We start from the raw sequence: 22,649 nt of genomic DNA, 5'->3' as shown, positions 1-22,649 counted from the left end.
TAGAAAACTTTAGCCATTTTCTAATCCAGTTCCTTTATTTTATAAGTGAAAAAGCAAAAATAGCCCAAGAAGATGAATGACTTGTCCAAAGCCACAAAGCTATGAGAATGCCTAAAACTTAGGTTTCCTGACTCCCCAGCCCCACTCACCTTCCTGGAATCACCCAGATTTGCAGCTCAGTGAAACGGCAAAGAAGACATAGTAAGACTGTAAACTCAAATATATCAGTAATTACATTAAATATGGATGGAATAATCATTCCAATTAAATGATATACAATTTCAACAGGATATTTTTTTTCTTTCCTGAAAAAATTTTATTGAAGTATAGTTGATTTACAATATTGTGTTAATTTCTGCTGTACAGCAAAGTGACTTATATGTATGTATATTCTTTTTCATATTCTTTTCCAATATGGTTTATCACAGGATATTGAATATAGTTCCCTGTGCCATACAGTAGGCCCTTGTTGTTAATCCTAGATTAAATATTTTTATACTTATTTTTCTTTATATGGACATATTCCTTAGTGTGTGAAAACAGTCACTTCTAGATTGAATGTGCTTAAAATACCAGTAGCTACAATCAGTATGTAGCAGCATCAACAGGATATTTTTAAAGTATAAGTAGTTTACAAAGGAGATAGATAAAACATAAAGTTACAAATAAAAAGGCAGAAAATATACTATATAAACATTAAATTTTTAAAAGCTGGTATAACTATGTTAATATCAGACAGAGTAGACTTTAAGACAAAAAGCCTTATCCTAATGATAAATTTTTCAATTCATCCTTAAGATACAGTAACTAGAAATTTTTGTGTACTTAATAACATTCTCAAAATATATAAGACAAAAATTGACAAGATGCAAAAGAGACAAAAGTATAATCACAGTGGGAGATTTCAGCGATTCTTTACAGAACAAATGAAAATCAGTAAAAATCTAGAAGATTTGAACAATACAATTACAAAGGTGACTCAATGAACATCTATAGAAAATTGCAACCACTAACTACAAAAAAACACATGCATTATTTCCAAGAAATAATATTTACAAATATTGCTCATTTGTCCATAAAGCAAGTCTCAAGAAATTTCTAAGGATTGAAACCATTGGAGTATGTTTACTGACCCTAATACTAGAAATCAATTATGAAAAAAAACCTAGAAAAATCCACAAGTTTGAAAAATTTTTAATATACTTTAAATAATTAATAAGTAAAAATTACAGTGGAAATTTTATATATATTTTAAATGAATTGTAAAACTAATGTACAATAAACTAGTTATGTGTAGACATAAATATTTATAAGCTGCAGATAAACCCATGGTTTAAGAAAAATTCATAGCTTTATTAGAAAAAGAGAAAGATGGATAATCAAAGGGCTAAGCATATATGTCAATAAGATGGAAAAAGAAAAACAAAGGAGGTATAAAGAAACATAGAAAGAGAAATTTAAAAAATAGTAAAGAAACATCTATAAAGAAAACCAATTAACCAAAGTTAATTCTTGGGAAAACCACTAAAATTAATAAATGCATAATAAGACTCCAAGAAAAGTAGGTAGAAGGCACAAATAATCAGTCAGAAATAAAAAATGAGGCATTACTACAGATTTTATAAGCATTAAGAAAATAATAAGAGGATATTATGAACAAATTTATGCCAATAAATTTGAAAGAAATTTAGTTGAATGGACAAATTCCAACAAAAACTAACTTAAGAAGAGATGGAAATAGAAAACTTGAATGGTCTTATTAATTTACCTAAAGAAAAAAAAAATGGCCAATTTGCCACTGGAGCCTTCAGCCAAGATTAGAAAGAAAAGGCAAACTGGTGGCCTCTGGGCCAGCTCCTGTTGCAGACTTTTTTTTTACAGCCTTACAGTGTTTTAAAGTTTTTGTTAACTCTGAATGCTTTTAGACTGGACAAATGTTCCTCAGTTCACCATAGATCTCACCCAGTGCTTCACTTTTTTAGGTTACCTGCTAGGGTCCTTAAGGTATTTAAGTAGGCAACCCTTGAAACCATGCAAAATCATTAAGATTGTTCTAATTTCAAACAGTTGAATAAAAAGAAGTCTGTCTAGTGCTGTTTTTCTAAACGTCAAATTTAGACTATTTTACAAGTACCCCAAGTGAAATTTCTTGGTGCAGCAGGAGGGATCTGAGGCGTGAGTGATATCATTGCTGTTTAGAACTAGACACATTTGCATGTCCATAGACCCCTTTCAGTTGGTACTTAACCATAAATTATTCAAACTGCAACAACAAGAGGGAACAGTTCCCCCAACACTCCATTCACTCCTGATGTCAGTTACAAGTTTGGGGGGTAGGGTTCCAAACCCAGTTTCAATAATTCACTAGAAGGACTTACAGAACTCACCAGAAGCTATGATACTCACAGTTATGGTTTTTTACAGGGAAAGGATACAGATGAAAATCCGTCAAAGGAATAGATGCCTAGGGCAGAGTCTGAGAGGGTAACAGATACAAAGTTTCTGTTGTCCTCTCCCATGGAGTCAGGATGCATTACTCTCCCAGGATTGAAATGTGACAATACACACAGAGTATTGACAAGCAGGGAAGCTCACCTGCTTTGGTGTTCAAAGTTTTTATTGGAGCTCCATTACATAGTCCTGATTGCCCAGTTGTTGAATTCAGTGTCCAAGTCAACTGACACCACGTGACCCAATCTCCCACTATAAATCGCATGGCTGGTCTTTCTGGCACGGCCACTCCACACCCTAAGACTGTCAGGTGTGACTGGTCCCACACACAATCCAGTGTGCCCAGCCCACACCTAACCAAAGACACTTCACTCGTGTATGACGAAGATTACTTCCCAGAAGCTGAGGGCAAAGCCAGACCTCTTTTGGGGCAAGTCCAAGTTCCTTACTCGAGGTTCTGACATAAGGATGATGGTCCTTAATTCAAACTCTCTGCAGTCATATCTATTAACCCACTTACGGATAGACAGGAACATAGGCAAAGGGTCCAGTTTCAATAAAGGAGCCGTAAAAAATGGAGTAACTAAAGTACAAAGTAACATCATCTTACTATATTCTTTCTACAGGAGATATTGTCTCCTGATTCTTAATGTTATACCCCGGAATAACTCACTTGAGACCCCAGCTGGTTTCCTAAGGCAATTTCAGCAAAATAAAAAGGGTAAGACACACTGAAAGCTCACCCTGCCTCTTCCTATTAAATATAGTTTTAGTATCTCTTTTCTTCCCCAGAAATCCATGTTGAGAACTGAAGAGATCTTTACCACAGAATAAGCAGCTCTATACCTTTGTTTTGTGGCTGACACCTTTCAGAAGAAAAATAATAATTTAGCATGTCTCTCTATTTAAGTTGCTTGACAACCAGACTATCCAACCACAAAGAGATCATGGCAGTCATAGAAACAAGCCTTGGGATTTTTCATAGTACTAGTCACATAACATCCCTCAATAAAGTAGTCATTCGCTCTTTAAATATCTAACTTAAAAATCCTTATTTGTTAGTGGCTATATATTCTCCAGAAACATTATTATAAAATTCTTTGAATAGTAAGCTCTCCTTATGCATTTAAAATCTGATTTACCTATGAGTTTCCAGGGGCATAGCATAAAATATAGTAAGATATACCTTGCTGCTTTGCTAAGCAGACTCCTTCTTTTTTTCATAAATGGTATAATGGTAACATTCAGCCCAGGCTGCGTTTGAATTATCACAGATTGTGAATTAATGGCATCTCTGTTTGGCATAGTATCTCATGCACCGTGAGTGCTAAATAAATATTTGTTGTATTAAATTGAATTTGTGCATGTTTTATTATACGTCCATGTTAAAGCTCTAAGAATTTGAGATAAGAGGCTAATGGGGCTCAGAGGGTACAATGAGTTCAGTTGTTTAATATCCAGGAGTCTACATGAAAGAATACCAATTCCTCTACCATGTGTTTTCTTGAGGGAAAGCACATTTGATCAGCACTGATAAGACAATAGAACGAATCGCAGAGCCAGTGTCACTTTTTTTTCAAATCCACAGTAACATATATATTCATCTTGTCAGATCGCTATATAAATAGATGAGGTAAAACAACATGGCATTTGTTGTACTTCAATTACTTTCTTGTATAATGTCAAGAAGTAAAAGCTAACAAACCATAACTTTTCTTGACATTTCCTCCCTCAAGTGACCAATGATGGATTTGCCTTAAAAAAACATTCATCATTTTAAAGAAGGGTAGAGACAGTACATTTCTTTGTGTTATTTTTTTTTTTCCATTTTTTAAGCCAGTGGTTAAATTGAAAAGCCCAGCTCTCCCACAGACAGGAACCAAACCTGGTTGATAAGATTACATGTTTCTAATCCTGGGGGATGTTTGAAGTCATCCAAGTAGAGAGGGCATATGCTGTCATAAATGGTCCAGAGATGGAACTGAATTCCCAGAGAGGCCAAAAGGCCGCCCTCACCATCACAGCACACTCCTCCCCACTGCCTTCAACCCACCTTCCCATTAAACAGTGTGCGTTTTGCCAGGCAAATCTTTTATGTGGCCAGATCTGACAGCCCAGCGTGATTGTTAAGAACACTGGCACTTGAGTTTGAGGGACATAGTTTCAAATCCTATCTGTACTATGTACCACTCTGTGACCCTGCTCAAATTATTTACGTTCTCTAAACCTCTTACCTTGTCTGTAAAATAAAGACAATAATATCTAATTTCACAGAGTTATTGCAAAGGATAAAATTAGATAACATGTTAAAAGTGTTCACAGCAGAGACTCCTCAAAAAAGAAGATATCTGTTAGCAAACTCATTGCGGGCTCTGTGAAGACAGGAACTGTGTCAGGCTTATTCACCATTTGTATCCTCAGAGCCTAGCCCAGAATTTGGCCCATAGGTGTTCAATGTTTGCTGAATGCCTTAATGTATGGATATTATTATAATGATGATTTTTATTTTATTAGTAACCTCTTTGGATGCCGGGGATCAGTGTATCAAAATAATAATTGTTAATATCATATATTGAGTATCATTAAGGCTAGCCACCTATGATTTCATAGGTGTTAAATCATTTAGTCATCACAATAACCTTAGGAGATAGATATTGCTATTGTCATAATTCTGTAAATGAAGAAAGTGAGGTATAGAGAGGTCAAGGCATTTGTACAAAATTACACAGCTAGTAAGCAGTGGAGCAGGGATTTGAGCCCAACAGAAAGCATTAAATGATACTCTACCGGGAAGTGGGGTTAGCCATTGTTCAAAAATAAGGATAATAGCTACTACTTACCGAATACTTCTAAAGTATTCAATACTTCTAAAGTATAGTCATCACTTTTATTTAACATTCACAGTGACCTGAGGAACCATAATTACCCTTGTTTTCCAGAAGAGAAAAGTGAGACACCAACTGATTAAACAAATCACCCAAGGGCACACAGCTAGAAAGTGGCTCAGGTAGGACTCAAATCCGGGTCTGTCTGATTTACAAAGCCATGCTTTTGAGCCCTATGTTTGAGGACATGGTAGGATAGTTGGAGAATGGACTTTGAATTCCACTGTCAGATTTTCTATTGTGCTGATTGTGGTAAAGATTGTCACCTGTTCACAGGTGGGTTTCCTCTTCTTCCTGGGCACACAGCTAGACAACATTTCCCAACCTCCCTGGCAATTTAGTATTATCATAAGCCAATGGAGCATGAAAGGAAATAATATGTTTTACTTCCATGCTTGGTCTGTGGAAAACTCCTCGCTTCCCTTTCGAGATAAACAAGAGAACGACTGGGCTTTGGTGCAGGGGTCAGCAAACTATGCCCCAAGAGCCAAATCCAGTCAGCCACCTCTTTCTGTAAAACATGTTTAATTGGAAAACAGCCACACCCATTAATTTACATCTTGTCTACGGCTGCTTTCATGGTACAAGGTCAGGGTTAAGTAATTGTGACAGAGACCATGTAGCATGCAAAGCCTAAAATATTTACTATCTGGTTCTTTATCCAAAGAAAAAGACAAATTGCTAACCCCTGGTCTAGGGAATGGCAGAGCCACAAGATGGAAGGAATCTGGGTTCCTGAGTGAGTTTGTCAAAGAGAGCTGCCCCGTCAACATGAACACCAATCCCAGACAGTTACTGATCAAGAAATAAACTTCTGTGATGAGGCATTACATTCCCGGGTGTATTTGTTATAGAGCTATCCTACTGTAACTTAGTCAGAGGACACTCTAGTTAGAGAAAATAATAAATTGCTTCCACGTTCAGAAAGAATGACCTCCCTGGTTTTCAAAAATGATCCTCAGATGATCTCACTGCTTCTCCATATCACTCAGCCCTTACATTCAGCCACCCCACCCAGTAATGGAAGCACCTCCTTCTTTGTGAGAATATACGGCACACAAGCGTCCCCATCACCCCCAGGAAAGACCTGTCAATGTCAGTGTTCTAACCTGGTATCTCTACTTCTTGACAATTTTTTGTTTCTGTTCTTTTAATTAGGGGTTTCGGCATTCCAGAAACAATCAGAATTACAGCACTTATCCAATAATTCTATGTTGAGAAATAGGATTCTGGCAAACATAGAAAAATATATTTTCTATTAGTATATCCAAAACTAGAATGTAATAAAACACAGACCTTTCAGAAGAGGAAGGGGGGGAACCCTCTGTAAAGAGAAGGAAAGCCAAGAGCAGATTACTTACTGCCACAGAATCCAATATTGTAAAGTACTTTTTTTCCCTTTTCCTATGTCACATTTTTAATGCCTCCGTGAGCTCAGTATGCTGTAACTATCAATCACAGGAAACTACTGACATTATGAAACTGCTTTTAAGATATACAGAGTTTTCAAAGCCAAAGTTGTCTGAAGAACAAAATTTTTCAAAGCTTGTATATTTTCAAAAATATCTATTTGATACACCAAACTGAGTAATGGCCAGCTGTCTCTAGTCTGTAACTGCTTGACAGAGTGCATGAATATTGGCTTGTGGAGAACATTAAATACAGGAAACAAAATCTTTTTATAAGAATTCCCAATTCTGCTCTGGTCAACCTCTTCATCTGTGGGCAGCAGAGGTCATACACCAACACCCAGGTGCTGAGAGCGGGCAGATCAGAATCAAATTAATTTGGAAGTAGACATAGTCCTCTTGACATAGTGTACCTGGTTTTTGACAAATTAAAATTGTATATATTTAAGTTGTACAATATAATGTTTTGATATAGGTATACATTGTGAAATGATTATCACAATCAAGCTAATTAACATATCCATTACCTCCTATAGTTACTATTTTGTGTGTATGTGGTCAGAACACTTGAGATCTACTACCTTAGCAAATTTTCAGTACATAATACAGTATTATTAACTATAGTCACTATGCTGTACGTTAGGTCTCCAGAACTTTGATGCTTAAGACATTTCGCTGTTTTTCAAACACATATGGATATAAGCCATGGAGCCAAGTTTATGGGTATGGACTGGAGCCTATGAGAATTTGCATCATCTTCTAAGTGGCCAAGAAAGGCCACCTAGAAGAAATAGATTCTGATCACCAGCATTACTATCAGCATCAATCATTTTTTCATTCAACAAATGCTGAGTTACTGCTATGCGCCAAACACCATTCTAGATATTGGAGACATGATAGCAAAATAGAGTAAACTCCTTTCTTCATGAAAATCACATTCCAGAGGGGGATTATATAAAATAAGGAAATGTACTATAGATATTGAAACAGAGTAATATTATACATAGTCTTTGATGACAACAAATACAATTAAAAATCAATAAAAAAACCCATAAAAATCTTATATGCTTGGAAATGTTCATTTATAAATATGATGAGTTCATGGACCAAGTAAGAAATTACAGTGGAAATTAAATCTCAGTAATAATGAGGAATTTCCCAGGTGGTCCAGTGGTTAAGAATCCATGCTGGGGGCTTCCCTGGTGGCGCAGTGGTTGAGAGTCTGCTTGCCGATGCAGGGGACACGGGTTCGTGCCCCAGTCCAGGAAGATCCCACATGCCGTGGAGCGCCTGGGCCCGTGAGCCATGGCCGCTGAGCCTGCGCGTCCGGAGCCTGTGCTCCGCAATGGGAGAGGCCACAGTGAGAGGCCCGTGTACAGCAAAAAAAAAAAAAAAAAAAAAAATCCATGCTGCCATTGCAGGGGACGTAGGTTCAATCCCTGGTCAGGGAACTAAGATGCTGCATGCTGTGTAGCACAGCCAAAAAAAACACCAAACCTCAGTTACAATGAAAAACACTACCAATCAGGACCTATGGAGTGTGATTAAAGCAAATATATATATATGTATATGTATATGTGTATATATATATATACACACACATATATACATGTATATGAAATCTAAAATTTAATGAGATGAGTATCCAACACCCCCAAAAAGTGATATTAGCAATGAAAAGTGAGCCATAAATACAGACATAGCAATAACTAAATATCAATATGAGTATATTATAACCATTATATCAATACACTTGAAAATCTAGTTGAAATGGACAAACTGCTAGAAAAATGTACCTCGACAAAAGCAAATCAAAAAGAAAAATAATTGAAACTGAATAAGTTAAAATACATCCACAAAAAGGAAAGTGTTAGCTGATTTACCCAACCTTCAGGAATACATCATCCCGCTCTTATATAAAATTTCAGGGAGTAGAATAATAGCAATGATAGCTAAAACCAAAAGGTTGCTTATTATGTTATGGACACTGTTCTAAGTGCTTTATTTATTTTAACTCTTTTAATCCTCAAAATATCTCCATGAAGTTGGTATTTCCACTTTCCAAATTAGGAAACTGAGGCAAGAAGAGATAAGGCTTAATTTTTATAAGCAGCTAGAATGTAAAAGAAAACAAGGAGAAAGCATTCTCCTTTCATGAGATTAATATAACTTCTTTTAAAATTTATTTATTTATTTATTTATTTTGGGCTGCATTGGGTCCTCGTTGCTGCGCTCCAGCTTTCGCTAGTTGCGGCGAGCGGGGGCTACTCTTCCTTGCAGTGCATGGGCTTCTCACTGCAGTGGCTTCTCGTTGCAGAGCACAGGCTCTAGTCACGTGGGCTTCAGTAGTTGTGGCACACAGGCTTCAGTAGTTGTGGCTCACGGGCTCTAGAGCTCAGGCTCAGTAGTTGTGGCACATGGGCTTAGTTGCTCCACGGCATGTGGGATCTTCCCGGACCAGGGCTCGAATCCGTGTACCCTGCATTGGCAGGTAGATTCTTAACCACTGCACCACCAGGGAAGCCCTAATATAACTTTAATATGAAAACCAGACAAAGGCAGGAAAGGAAAATTATACATCAAACTCAATTATAAAGCTACAAAAATCCTAAATAAGATATTAACAAACCAAATGCAAACATGCATTATAACCAAGCAAGGCTTATTCCTGGAGTGCAAGGTTGGTTTAACATTAGAAAATCTGGGAGGGAGAAATTAGAAGGTTGGGATTAACATATACACACTGCTATTTAAAAAGTAGATAACCAACAAGGACCTACTGTATAGCACAGGGAACTATACTCAATATTTTGTAATAACCTATAAGGGAAAAGAATCCAAAGAAGAATATATATATATATATATATATATATATATATATATATATATATACACATATATATTGAACTTATATATACAAAAAGTATATATATATATATAACTGAATCACTGTGCTATACACCTGAAACTAACCTGATGTTGTAAATCAACTATACTTCAATAAAAATTAAAATAAATTAAAATTTTTAAAAAATTAGAAAATCTACTAACATAATTCATCATACTAACAGATAAGAATATATGATAATCTAAATAAGTACCGGGGGGAAAAAACTTTTAGCAAACTTGTAATAGAAAGAGAACTTCCTTACTGTCAAAAACCTACTGTAAATATCTATCTAAAGCTAAAACATTATACATGTGGTCTCTTTAGGGGAAGAAACAAAAATAACTGTTACTCCCTTATACTTATCATGTACTAAAGGTCCTAGCCAGTGCAATATGAAAGAAAAGAAATTACATATATTTTTCTCACTGCATATTCAATTGAGAACTATGTTACTATATTTTGTTTCATTTACATTCTATGAGTATTTCTTTTTTGAATTTTTTCTTTTCTGGCCATACCACACGGCTTGCGGGATCTTAGTTCCCCGACCAGGGATTGAATCCGGGCCACTGCAGTGGAAGTGCCAAGTCCTAACCACTGGACTGCCAAGGAACTTCTGTTTTTCATTTTTTTAACCAATTTTTATTGAAGTATAGTTAATTTACAATGTTGTGTTAGTTTCAGGTATACAGCAAAGTGATTCAGTTATATATATGTTTATATATATATACTTTTTTCAAATTATTTTCCCTTATAGGTTATTTCAAATTATTGAATATAGTTCCCTGCGCTATACAGTAGGTCCTTGTTGGTTATCTACTTTATAAATAGCAGTGTGTCCCTGTTGTTTATCTCTTTTATATATAGTAGTGTGTATATGTTAATCCCAAACTCCTCATTTATCTCTCCCCCGATCCCCCCCACTATCCCCTTTGGTAACCATAAGTTTGCTTTCTATGTCTGTGAGTCTACTTCTATTTTGTAAATACACTTATAATGAGTATTTCTTAAAAAGAGGTCTATGGATTCATGAAGAGGACTGTGGATATATACTCAGTCCTTAAATATCTCTACAATATTTTTCATTTCATTTTATAAGCATTTGTAAATATTAAGCATTTTATATCTGGATCATTTGGATAACCTCCTTTGACCTAACTATCCCCATACAATTTTTGCACTTAAGTTGGGCACTGAGTTAATAATGATCTTTCAAGGAAAGAGTAAAAGCAGACTTCATTCTTAAAAGATGCTTTCAACATGAAAGCAAATGGTGATAGGGCAAATTGTGGTGTGAAAGTTCCACAGTAGTTAGAATGGAAACATCTTTATGTGAGAACTGAGTCATCACTGAGCCTACAAGCATGAAGGAATCCCCACCTGACAAAAACTGACCGTAGCATCATGACCCAAATGCATTCCACGTGTGATGATGCGGTTTCTGCAAAACCGTGTTTTCTATCACCTTAAATTAATATTGTCAGTTATATGTCTTTTAATTTACAGTTTCCTTTTTATTTAATTTACAATCTTATTTTGGTTTTTATATGAGCAAAACTCATAAATTTAAGGAGTATATACAACATTTAATATGTAAACTTGTTTATACTTGTGCAGGTAACATTATAATAAAACGATTTAAAATTTTTTTAAATGAGGGAATAGGACCCATGAGGATTTTGTAGCTTGCACGGAAATCAGTGGGCAGTTAGTAATTCTGGTACAATATTTATAATTGCATTATTAGATTTGAAACACCTTTAAATTTGAAGAGTCTGGATTTAACTGACAAGGAAACATGTGAGAAGCAATGGAAATGGATTGTAAATGTCAGCATCATGTTTGATCATACCAAGGTGACCTTAAAATGCCATCTTATCCACTTTAATTTAACAAGGCTGATTCCCTAAAATATCAAATATTTGATATAACCAAGAATATATATTGAACTACTGGAACAAATAGCTAGAAGATATTTTAGTTGTCCCACTTGAAAAAGCAAGATGTAGGCAGACTCTTCTTAACATGGATGGGAGGGTAGTCCTCCTTAAGTGGAAAATTTTATCTTTCCTCTTCATTGAAAGCTGGGCTAGTCAACCTTACCCAGACATGGGGAACATTTTCCTTTACAGGATTTCTTCTAAGGGCCCCTGTCCCCCCAAATGCCTACCATCAGAATGTCATTCCTTTATTCAGATATCCCAGCTCCTCTTTTTTAAAAATGCCATTTCCCTGGGAAGAACACATTAAATCCCTAAAATCTTAATGAATAAGCTTTAATCAAATTGCTTTCTTCCCTGAAATAATAGGCTGGACATATAAAAATGGAAGGAAGGAGCTGAAAATAAATAATATTTTTTAAAATTATCCTTTATCAACAGGTAATTCCTTACCAGATACTGTAGGGGCTTTATGTACTCTCTAATTCCTATAATCCTTTAAAGAAGGTTTTATTTGCCCATTTTACAAACGAGGGAACTAAAATAAAGAATTAAAGTAACTTGCGCAGTCATACAGCTGCTAACTAAAGGAGTGAGGATTTGAACTCACATCCTGCTCCAATGCCTTTCCTCTGCACCAGCTGTGTGTTCACAGAAAGTTAAATGTAGTCAGATTGGCTACTGAGCACAAAAGATAGATTTCTCTCATAGCATCATTTTGTTGAGAGCAAATCCCAGTTAGGACACCAATCCTGATCAGCTGACCTCATCCCAAAAATTTTGTCTGAAATGTGGTTCAATCACTGAGGAGAAATTTCTCATCCAAATGGTCTCCCCGGGATCTCTGAACATTGGTTATTTGGATGGTTCAGTATTTCCACGGGTTAGGAGTCCACATTTCCCCACTAGAAAAAAACAAAACAAAAAAACGGCAGGGATTGTGAGATTTCCAGGAGATTTCTATTTCTCTCAAAGAACTCCAGGGATCAATATCTGTGGGAAGAAGAGGCCAGAAGCAGGACTGGGCAGAAAGGGAAGTTATACAGCAATGTATTTCCATCAGAGCCTGGGCCAACAGCATGGGGCACTCTGGAACATACGTGGTCCATCAGAGCTCTCCCACAGTGGGCTGAAATGCTTTATACTCCTGCCGTAATCTGTGGGCTTTCCTGGCAAGGTGGCTCTCTGCAGCTGAAGGAGCTGAGAGTTAGAGGTTGTCTGTTAACAGCACTTCCAGGAGTTGGGGAAACAAGTCCTTCTCTGAAGGCAGGGTCTGGGCGGCAAATGTCAGCATTCACCACAGTCCACACTTGGCACTGCACAGATCCACTTCGACTTTGTTCAAGGAGCTGCTCCTCCAGGATTCCAATGGGCCTCCCTGGGGGAAACATAGAAATGAAGGTTAGTGGAATGAAATACAGACCCCACCCTGCAGCTGGTCTTGGAACCACACTGATACTCATCATCTCCCTCCTCCATGATCCATTCTGGATTACCCTCACCCTCAACTATCACCTGTGCATGTCTCAGTGGACCACCTGGTGGCAGGACCCCATCACTGAGGGGTCTGGGCTCCTGGTCACCATGCCCTCCTCAGGCCAGGATGGCTGCACTTTTCCATTTACCATCACAGTTGAGCAAGGGAGTAGCAAGAGGCATCCAAGTGGATCGTTTGGGTGCCACAGTTATTCAAGCTCAACTCCATCCATCATTCACACCTGGGACTTTGAGTCTTAAGAGCCTTAGGCAAGAATGAAAAGAAGTTTTCGAGGTCCTTTACCACTGTAGCCAGGGTACCTTGATCACTCTGCTCCTGCTGCCAGCTCTGTATTCCTTTCCTATGGCAAGAGATTCATTTCCTGTGGAAACAGATTACCAAACATGTCATGGCTTAAAATAACAGAAATTTATTCTTTAACAGTTCTGGAGGCCAAAAGGCTGAAATCCACATCACTGGGCAGAAATCAAGGTGTCTGCAGAGCTGTGCTCCCTCTAGAGGCTCTAGGAAAGAGGCTATTCCTTGCTTCCTCCATCTCCTGGTGACTGCCAACATTCCTTGGTGTTTTGCTACATCACTCTCATCTTCTAGGCCAGCATCTTCAGGTCTGTCTCTGCTCTATTTCCACATCACCTTCTCCTCTGTGTGTAACAAATCTCCCTCTGCCTCTCTCTTCTAAGGACACTTGTACGTGCATTTAGGGCCCACACAGATAATCCAGGGCAATCTCCCCACCTCAAAATCCTTAACTTAATCAAATCTTCAAAGTCTTTGCCATATAAGTTAACGTTTACAAGTCCCGGGGATTTACTGATATCTTTGAGGGACATTTTTCATCCTACAACAGTCTTTGACAAAAGTGCTTGAGATTTCTATGAATTGATCTGATGTGGCCCTCAGCATTTAGGACAGAAGGAGTTTATTTACTCCTATTTCCTTTAACCTATCTAGGAAGTAAGCAAAAATGAGAAGTAAAATAGTGAAAGGAAATAAATTTACATATTATCCCAGCACAATGTTCATCAAGCTAGAGGGACCCAGAGCTTGTAATGCAATTTGCCCACACCCAGGGTCTCTTTCCCTAAAGCAAATATTTCCCAAATTTTAGCATTCACACAAACTTCCGAAATTTTGCCTAAATGGAATAACACTTATATTCAGCATAGCACCTACGTTATTATTTATCCAATATTTTTCATTAAAGTCACTTTCTTTTTCAATTAATTTTTATTGGAGTATAGCTGATTTACAATGTTATGTTAGTTTCTGCTGTACAGCAAAGTGAATCAGTTATACATATACATATATCCACTCCTTTTTTAGATTCTTTTCCCATATAGGTCATTACAGAGTATTGAGTAGAGTTCCCTGTGCTATACAGTAGGTTCTTATTAGTTATCTATTTTATACATAGCGGTGTGCATATGTCAATCCCAATCTCCCAGTGTATCCCTCCCCCACCATTTTCTCCCTTGATAACCATAATTTTGTTTTCTACATCTGAAACGCAGTTTCCTTTTAATGTAAATAAACACTGTTTTAAAGAAAATATTATTTCACTATTAAAAAGGGAAAATAAATATCACCTATCATAAAATACAACAAAAAAATAAATGGTTAAAATTCCAGGTAGATACCATGCTGCCTGCAAAGGTCCTGAGTCTGAGTCTGCTCTCTTTGTAAAAAGTAAGATTTTGCAGGTGTTGGGCTTTAAAGACTAGCACCCATCTGAGACTTTCTTCTTAGTATAATCAGAAGGATTAAATGAGAAGTGAAAAGAATATGGCCAATATTTTATAATAACTATAAAAGGAATATAACCTTTAAAAATTGTGAATCACTATATTGTACACCTGTAGCATATAATATTGTACATCAACTATACTTCAATTTAAAAAATACTTTATTACTAAAACAAAAAGAGAGAGAACTGAAAAGGAATGGCTCTCTCTCCATCCAGTTCAATGTCACATAACCACCTAAAATCGTAACTCACTCACCACGTAAAATGTTCACAGAGAAGACTAGGAACCCCTGCCCTAGTGAAAAAGGAAGTTCTAAAACCTACCCAGCTCACTCCACCCTAAGTTTCTATCTTATCCTTTGTCTTCTGTGTTTTTAGAGTCTTTGTTGAAAGTAATTCTCTCTCTACAGAGACATTGAGAAGAAGCACATTGGTTATTTAGTTCCTCCTTAACCACTCTGGACTCAGTTTCCTCATCTGCAAAATGGGGGGTAATAATAATACCTCTTATAGGGTTGTGGTGAGGATTAAATCTGTTAAAATATGTAAAGTACTTACACATAATACATGGTAATTGCTGTGTCTGCTATAATAATAATGACTATTATTATTCTCATCAATTAGATAAGTAGTTATTTATTGCCAGCATTGATTTTTGCCTTGTGCTAAGCTTTGTGAGACTGGAAGAGAAATAAGCCATAATCTTTGCCGTCGATGAACTTACAATTTCACCAGAGAGGTGAGGAAATAACAGACAAAAAAATAGACAGTTCTATAGCAATTCTTAGAAGCCTGTGCTAGAAACCAAAACTCACGCTAAGAACAGATAAACACGGTACGGGCATACCTCATTTTATTGCACTTTGCTTTATTGCACTTCAGAGATAATGGATTTTTACAAATTGAAGGTTTGTGGCAACACTGCATCAAGCAAGTCTATAGCGCCAAAAGCGTTATTTGTAATTAAGTTATGTACATATTTTTTAGACATAATGCTATTGCCCACTTAATAGACTAGAGCACAGTGGAATCATAACTTTTATATGCACTGGGAAACCAAAAAATTCGTTCCACTAGCTTTATTGTGATATTTGCTATATCACGATGGTCTGGTCTGGACAGAACCCGCAGTATCTCCCAGATGTGCCTGTGTTTGCTGGCGGCTCTCATTTCCACTTGCCTCCAAGGATCCATTTTTGCCACCACCACCCCCGTTGTGCTTCCAAGGATCTGATCCCTAGGGTCTGCATCACGCTAATTCCTTGTCCTCTGGCTTCCAGTGAGAGGCAGCCAATGAGAGGCACCAGCAAGAGATCAGCTGGTGAGAGGCGAAAAGGTCAGGGTATTTCTTCCTGGTTTGCCCTGCTGCAGAGCTGTGCCTCTGGCAACAGTTACCTCTCTTCTATGGCTCCAAGTCTCCCTGATTCTAGTCATTTTCTTTTTTCCTCTTGCTTCTTCCTCCTTCCCACTGTTACTGATACCTAGAGGCCTCAACATCCTTTACTGGTCCCTTAACTCTTCCCACACCTCTGTAAATAGTCCCTTCCTAGAACTCCTTCCTAGTTAAATCCTTTTGGAGGAAATTCTGTTTTCTGCCAGGTCCATGACTGATCCAAGAACTGTTAGACATCAGTGATCTGAGTGTCATCTAATTCCTCTATAAACTCTGAAAACAATTACTAAAGACATTAAGAGCTTGATGCAGGAAATAATAGAGTCGTCCAGATTTTCTTTATTGGTCAGAGTATCCTGCAGCATACTAGTGATGGCAGCCACGTTTGGAACATTCATTACATGGCAGATCCTTTAATAGCTCCTTTTCATGCTTCATCTCATTTAACCCTCCCCAAACCCAATGAACTCATTAAGCCTAATTTTAAAATAAAGAAACTGAGATGGAGAGTAACTAACCTCTCCAACTTGGGGTAGAGCAGATCCAGGGTATAAACCCTGTTCTGCCTGCCATAGGGCTACACTTACTCCCTTAACCACCAGGCTACACATCCCCCTTCTACCGTGGTGTCACTGTTACCAAAAGCAGGGGTCCGGCTGCTCGCCACTCAAAAGCCAACAGAGAGACAAGGTTGACGGAAAGGAAAGTTTGCTTCATTTCGCATGCACATTCTATGTGTGCTTCAAGCAGTAGACTTAAAGCCAGCAGTGACACATCATAAGTAGTTATACTCTGTGACAACTTCACTAGACAGTTTATAACTAGAAGTATGACTGACAACATATTCAAATTTCAGAAACTTCATGTAACTTCTAGAACACTTATATTAATGGTATTTACCCATACAGTAAAACCTAAGAATGCTTATCATTATTATTTGACAATGTTTCCATGTAATTTAATGTACCAAATAATCCTAGTTACCTTAATATTTCTCCTGAGATGCCTCAGGGCCTTCTGGAATGCTCAAAGTTAGCTAGAGAAGAAACTTATAATCTGTTATCAAAAGTAGTTCAATATTCCAGGAAAACTTTGTTCCCTTAACAGAAAGAGAAAACCAAATTCCAGTCTTGTACCAGCTTACTATTAATAACAAAATTCATTTATCTAATTAAATTCAATGTAATCTTAATCCTGACAATGTACAAAATTCTTTTCTCAAAGTTCCTTTTTCACAAACCTTTTATCACTTTCTGAATCCATATTAATTTGTCCCTTATTTTCCCCACACATAAGCAAGCAGCTCTAGGACAAAATTATTCTTTTCTTCCTCGATAAAAATATCTCCAGTCTTTATACCTTCTCTCACCAGCTACACATATCTTACTTGCTTTACACACTGAAATGTTTCCCATATCATTTTAGTATCTTTAATTACATATTACAATTTTTAACCTTTAAAAGACCTAACAAAACCAAGAAACAAGTCATTGAACTGTTTATACCAGCATTTTCTGATTGGGAAACTTAAGAACATATTCCATAACCTCTAAAAACATACATTTTTTCATAGCACAATGTCTCTTTAATGTGGTGCAAGATGCATGTTTAATGAACCCAAATATCTTTTGAAGTTCTACTTATTAACCCAAGGCTGAAGTCTCAGACAAAGTGGGCTGCATTTGTATTTTAAGGACATGATAAGAGTTAACTTCAAGCTTTCTCTTAGGCATATTTTTGTCCTCTCAGGTCAGAATTCTGAAAACAGTATTTTTTCAAGCTAGCTTTCTTTAACTGCATATACAAAAAGAACCAGTTTTGGAGTTTCAAAAGAGTTTCATCTTAACAAATTTTCTCTGGAGTCTGAAGAATACTGTTGCCATAGATTGTTTTTTAAAAAATCATCTTTCTTTTTCTTTAGTCATAATTTCATAGCTAAAATTTTTCTAATGAATTGAACATGAATTTCCCATTTTACAAAAGACAGCAAAGATACCAATCACACAAATGGAATATACATTCACACACCAGAAGACAGAACTGGATGACCGATACGGAGGTCATCCGATACGGAGGATGATCGATACGGAGGATGATCGATACAGAGTCCCAAACGAACATTTCCGCAACACAAACGGTCCTCGACGTCAGTCACACGTCAGAACCAACTGGTAAAATGCCCAAATAGCACTTCATGCTCAAAAGAGAAGTTTGCCCGGGTGCACACTGATGGACTTACTCGGTCTTGGAGCTCGTCAGCTCGTCCAGACGCATGTTTCCATTCCACCAAGGAAAAGCGTCAGTTGGCAGCCAGTGCTGAGCAGAGGGGAAACAGGGAGAATCCCCAAAACAAATGGCTTCGGCAGCTACTCGGAACGTCCCCCCGCAGCTCCCTCTCGGAGCCAGCTAGACACAAGCAGCTGGCTCATCGCAACCATCTTGGTACATCGTCATGGCCAGCGGCTCTATTCTGGAAAACCGGGAGCCAAATGTCGTGAGAGTGCAGCCTCATGTTGGGTGGCACAAAACTGTTACCAAAAGTGCAGGTCACTGCTCAAAAGCCAATAAAGAGGCAAGGTTGGTAGAAAGGAAGCTTTGCTTTATTTCAGAGGCCAGCAACTGGTGGCGGGGTTGAGGGAGGGGGCAGACCAAAGGTCAACTCCCTCCCCCCCACCCCCCGACAATCAGTGGACAAGAGCTTTTATAGACGGGGGGGGGGGGGGGGGATGTTATGAAATTGGTCATGCCGTGGTCTGATCAGCATCATCTTGATTGCTTTAAGTACAGTTAGTCTTTAGTTCCAGGACTGGTTTGTTTCCCATTTCTTTGAGGCAGGTTCTCAGAATTGTGGCCGCTTACGTCATGGCAACAGTCTGGTCATCATGTAGTTAACTTCTTCCGCCTCTTGGGGGTTTCCATATCTATAAGACAGCTCAAAGGCTATGGCTCAGAATATCTGTAGCCCTTGAGGAGCAACTAAATGTCCTTGGACTTCGCTTAATGGCTAAACTATTATAATTTGGTCTCACTTGACTGTTTTCCTTTGTTTCTGCATTTTCTCACTTCTCTAATTTAAACTCATTCTTTGGCGAAAGATTTTCTACAGACAAAAGGCAGACTGAGGACATGGGCAGGGGGTCGGGCAAGGACCATGGGGTCCTTCTTCATTTCACCACTAGTTGTGAGATATCATGGATTTCAGAAAACTAGGAGAAAAAAGCTCTCCCACTGCCTTTTTGCTGAAGCCCATGTTTGCCTGGAATTTTTTTTAATGTATATTGTCTCCCCAAAATGTATTCTTTTCTAAAATTCCTCAGATTTGCTCTCCCTGGGCTATTTTAGAAGATTTAGGTTAAAACAAATGGACAGGGAAAGGAAACACATACATATTTCTCCTGGTTTGTGAAAACTGATTATATCACTTTAAATCATATCATTTGACTCAATTTGCTGATCTGATTACCCAATTACATACTTTCTAGGTTAGCTTTACACTATGGTCCCACTGGTGTAACCCTCTTTCCAAGCAGAGAGATCTCTCTCTCTCTCTCTGTCGTTCTCTCTCCTCACTCCCTACCCCAGGCTTTACCTCCCTCTACCTACTTTTCCCCTAAACAACAATTTCTCTACCTATTTTTTCAATTATTACAACTAAAGCTTTCAAGTTAAAGCAAACAATGCTGTTTTCTTCCCAAAGCCAGCCATTCCCTGACACAAAGTAACAGTGATACTAAGCATTGCCAGCAATTGTTATGAAAATGCATTTCTGTTGTATCCTGTTGTCATGGCAGCTAAAGATCAAGACATGCCTGCTACATACAGCAATTTATACTGATTTGAAAGACTGTTTGCGGGGGGAAACATGAAAATGTATAATCGAATGCATTTGAAACCGTAGCCTGACAAAGTACCATATCTGTTATTCAAATAACATTTCTAAAGCAAAGTACATCATTTATTTCAATCAGTGTTGTGTTCATTATTTATGCTCTTGGATTTACTTGAATTTCCAACACACTGGCAATTTTATTATTTTTCTTGGCATTCAGAATCTCTGTATCACCTTTGCTCAGGCACTGGCCAACCTAATACAGACAGAAACACTCAAGTCACATTGAGAGACCCAGAGCTGCTGTGGCATTTTCTCTACTGCTTCTTTGTTTGCTGGGCTGGGGACATCCCTTAGGTGAATTTCTCCCTCGGTCAGCAACTGCTTGAAATGTCACAGCACGGCCAATTCCCCTTCATCCAGATTGTCATTTCACTGCAAGATACTGTACCATATATATCATGTTTTGCTTCTCCATGGGGGATGGGGAGAAAAGTCCAAGAATAAAAAAGAGAGAGGATGGGGGATGCCAAACTGAGAATATAAAGGGTTTAGATGCAAATAATTGAGTACAAAATACCACTTTTATTAACAATCTGGATGGTGGTTCTTGTCCCTAATCCTTTTTATTGGTTATCCCTCCAAATCACCCCGGGAGACCGCTGGTATTTGGCAGGAGAGAAGTAGAGGCATGGGGGGGGATTAAGGGCCTACGATCACAGAACAGATCAGTAGCAGAGCAACGATGAGAACATAGAATTCTGACATTCCTGAGCCATTGTTCAGCCCGTGGCCTGCTGGACAGAGGCCTCAAGAATTTTATTGAGATTGTCTAAAGCTTAACCGACTGCCACTCCTCCGAGGATAATTAGCTATACCACTTTTCCCACAGCCAGTAATGCACACTAACATTTTGGCCTTGGCTTTATGAAACTGATTTTCATCCCGCTTGAGGATAGTCACTGATTTCATTCTCTTAAATCCTGCCTCTTCAAGATTGGCATCTGCAGGCCAAAAGCAGCGAGGTGCCTCCCTAAGGTCCAGCTTTCCTCCTTAAACTGTCCACTTGAGTCAAATGTATGCATCCACACTTGTCACATTCGTAAAAATCACCAGTTTACTGTGTCTCCCCTCTCATCCTCACCCAGGATGGACAGGATCTGGAGAACTTGGTCCTGTCACTGAAAAGGAAAGCAGCAAAAAGCTGTCACTACAGACTTACAGTGTCTGGTCATCAGGCACTATTCCATGTGCGGCACACATAATAATTTTACAACAACACATTGAACAAAGTTCTTATTATAGTCTCATGTCCACAATGAGGAAACTGAGGCACATGGAAGTTAAGTAACTTGCTCAGTGTAACAGAGCTGGTAAGTGGCACAGCCAAGATGTAATCGCAGTTGTGTGGCTCCAGAGACTGTCTGCTCAGCCACTATGCTAAGCTAAACTGCCTCTGTGACACCAAGTGGTGAAGAGCTTAGACTCCGGGATCCAACAAACCAAGGTCATCTTCTAGCTGCAAGAGTGATCCTGGATAAATGACTCTACAAAGCTCCAGGTTCATATGTTGTAATAATGACTGCTAGATTTGCTAAATAAAGTCATTAGCGCTGTACGTGGCACATGCAAGCCCTCCAGAAATGTTAGCTGCTCACTGTAAGGAATGAACACTTTCAGAGCAAATGGGCCAGAACATCTGGCCCACGGTAGACTAGTCCAAGGAAGAGATTGGATATGGGGGAAAGAAAGAATTCCTTCTGCAAAGTCTTGCCCCTTCCACTAAAAAGTGGGCCAGGGGGCTTCCCTGGTGGCGCAGTGGTTGAGAGTCCGCCTGCCGATGCAGGGGACACGGGTTCGTGCCCCGGTCCGGGAGGATCCCACATGCCGCGGAGAGGCTGGGCCCGTGAGCCATGGCTGCTGAGCCTGTGCGTCCGGAGCCTGTGCTCCGCAACGGGAGAGGCCACAACGGTGAGAGGCCCGTGTACCGCCAAAAAAAAAAAAAAAATAGTGGGCCAGGGCAGAAGGGGTAAAATGAGAGCAAAGAGATGCCATAACCTAGGAAGAGAGGAAGCTTTTTCAAATGATAGGAGGCTGACTATGTTTTGGACAAATTAAGGTAAGAAGAGAATCAACACAGACATGTTCTGGGAATGAAAGACCCTCTAACGAGAAGCTAATTTGAGGCAGTGGCTTCCCAGGGTGATTAATTTAAACACTCTCTTTGATCAAACAACTAGTCTGATTTTTTATGTTTACCAAGTCCTTTGTTGCCTGAATGAAGCAACTCCTTGGTGCAATGTGATCTTTTTTCCTTTCTGTCTTCATCTAGTCAAAGCTGGAAGGGTTTAAATTTCTCTTCCAGGAAAGAAGCATTCTCTCATAGAAAAGCATGGAACCAGGATGAAATCCCAACTTCGGTGTGGCCAACTTCCTGATACTGGGAGTCCTGGAATCACCATATATTGAAAATTCTACAAGAATCTTCTAGTCCAAAATGAGTATCTCACAGCACCACCACAATCTGGAAATCTTCCTCTGGTTCTAGCCTAACCAGAGGCTAGATCTGATGCTGATCTTATCATCTGTCTGTTTTCCTGGAGTCCTGCT

Source organism: Leucopleurus acutus, assembly GCF_964270905.1.
Source record: "Leucopleurus acutus genome assembly, chromosome: 20".
In the NCBI taxonomy this organism is placed as follows: Eukaryota; Metazoa; Chordata; class Mammalia; order Artiodactyla; family Delphinidae; genus Leucopleurus; species Leucopleurus acutus.
Note: the sequence above shows the minus strand (reverse complement) of the source record.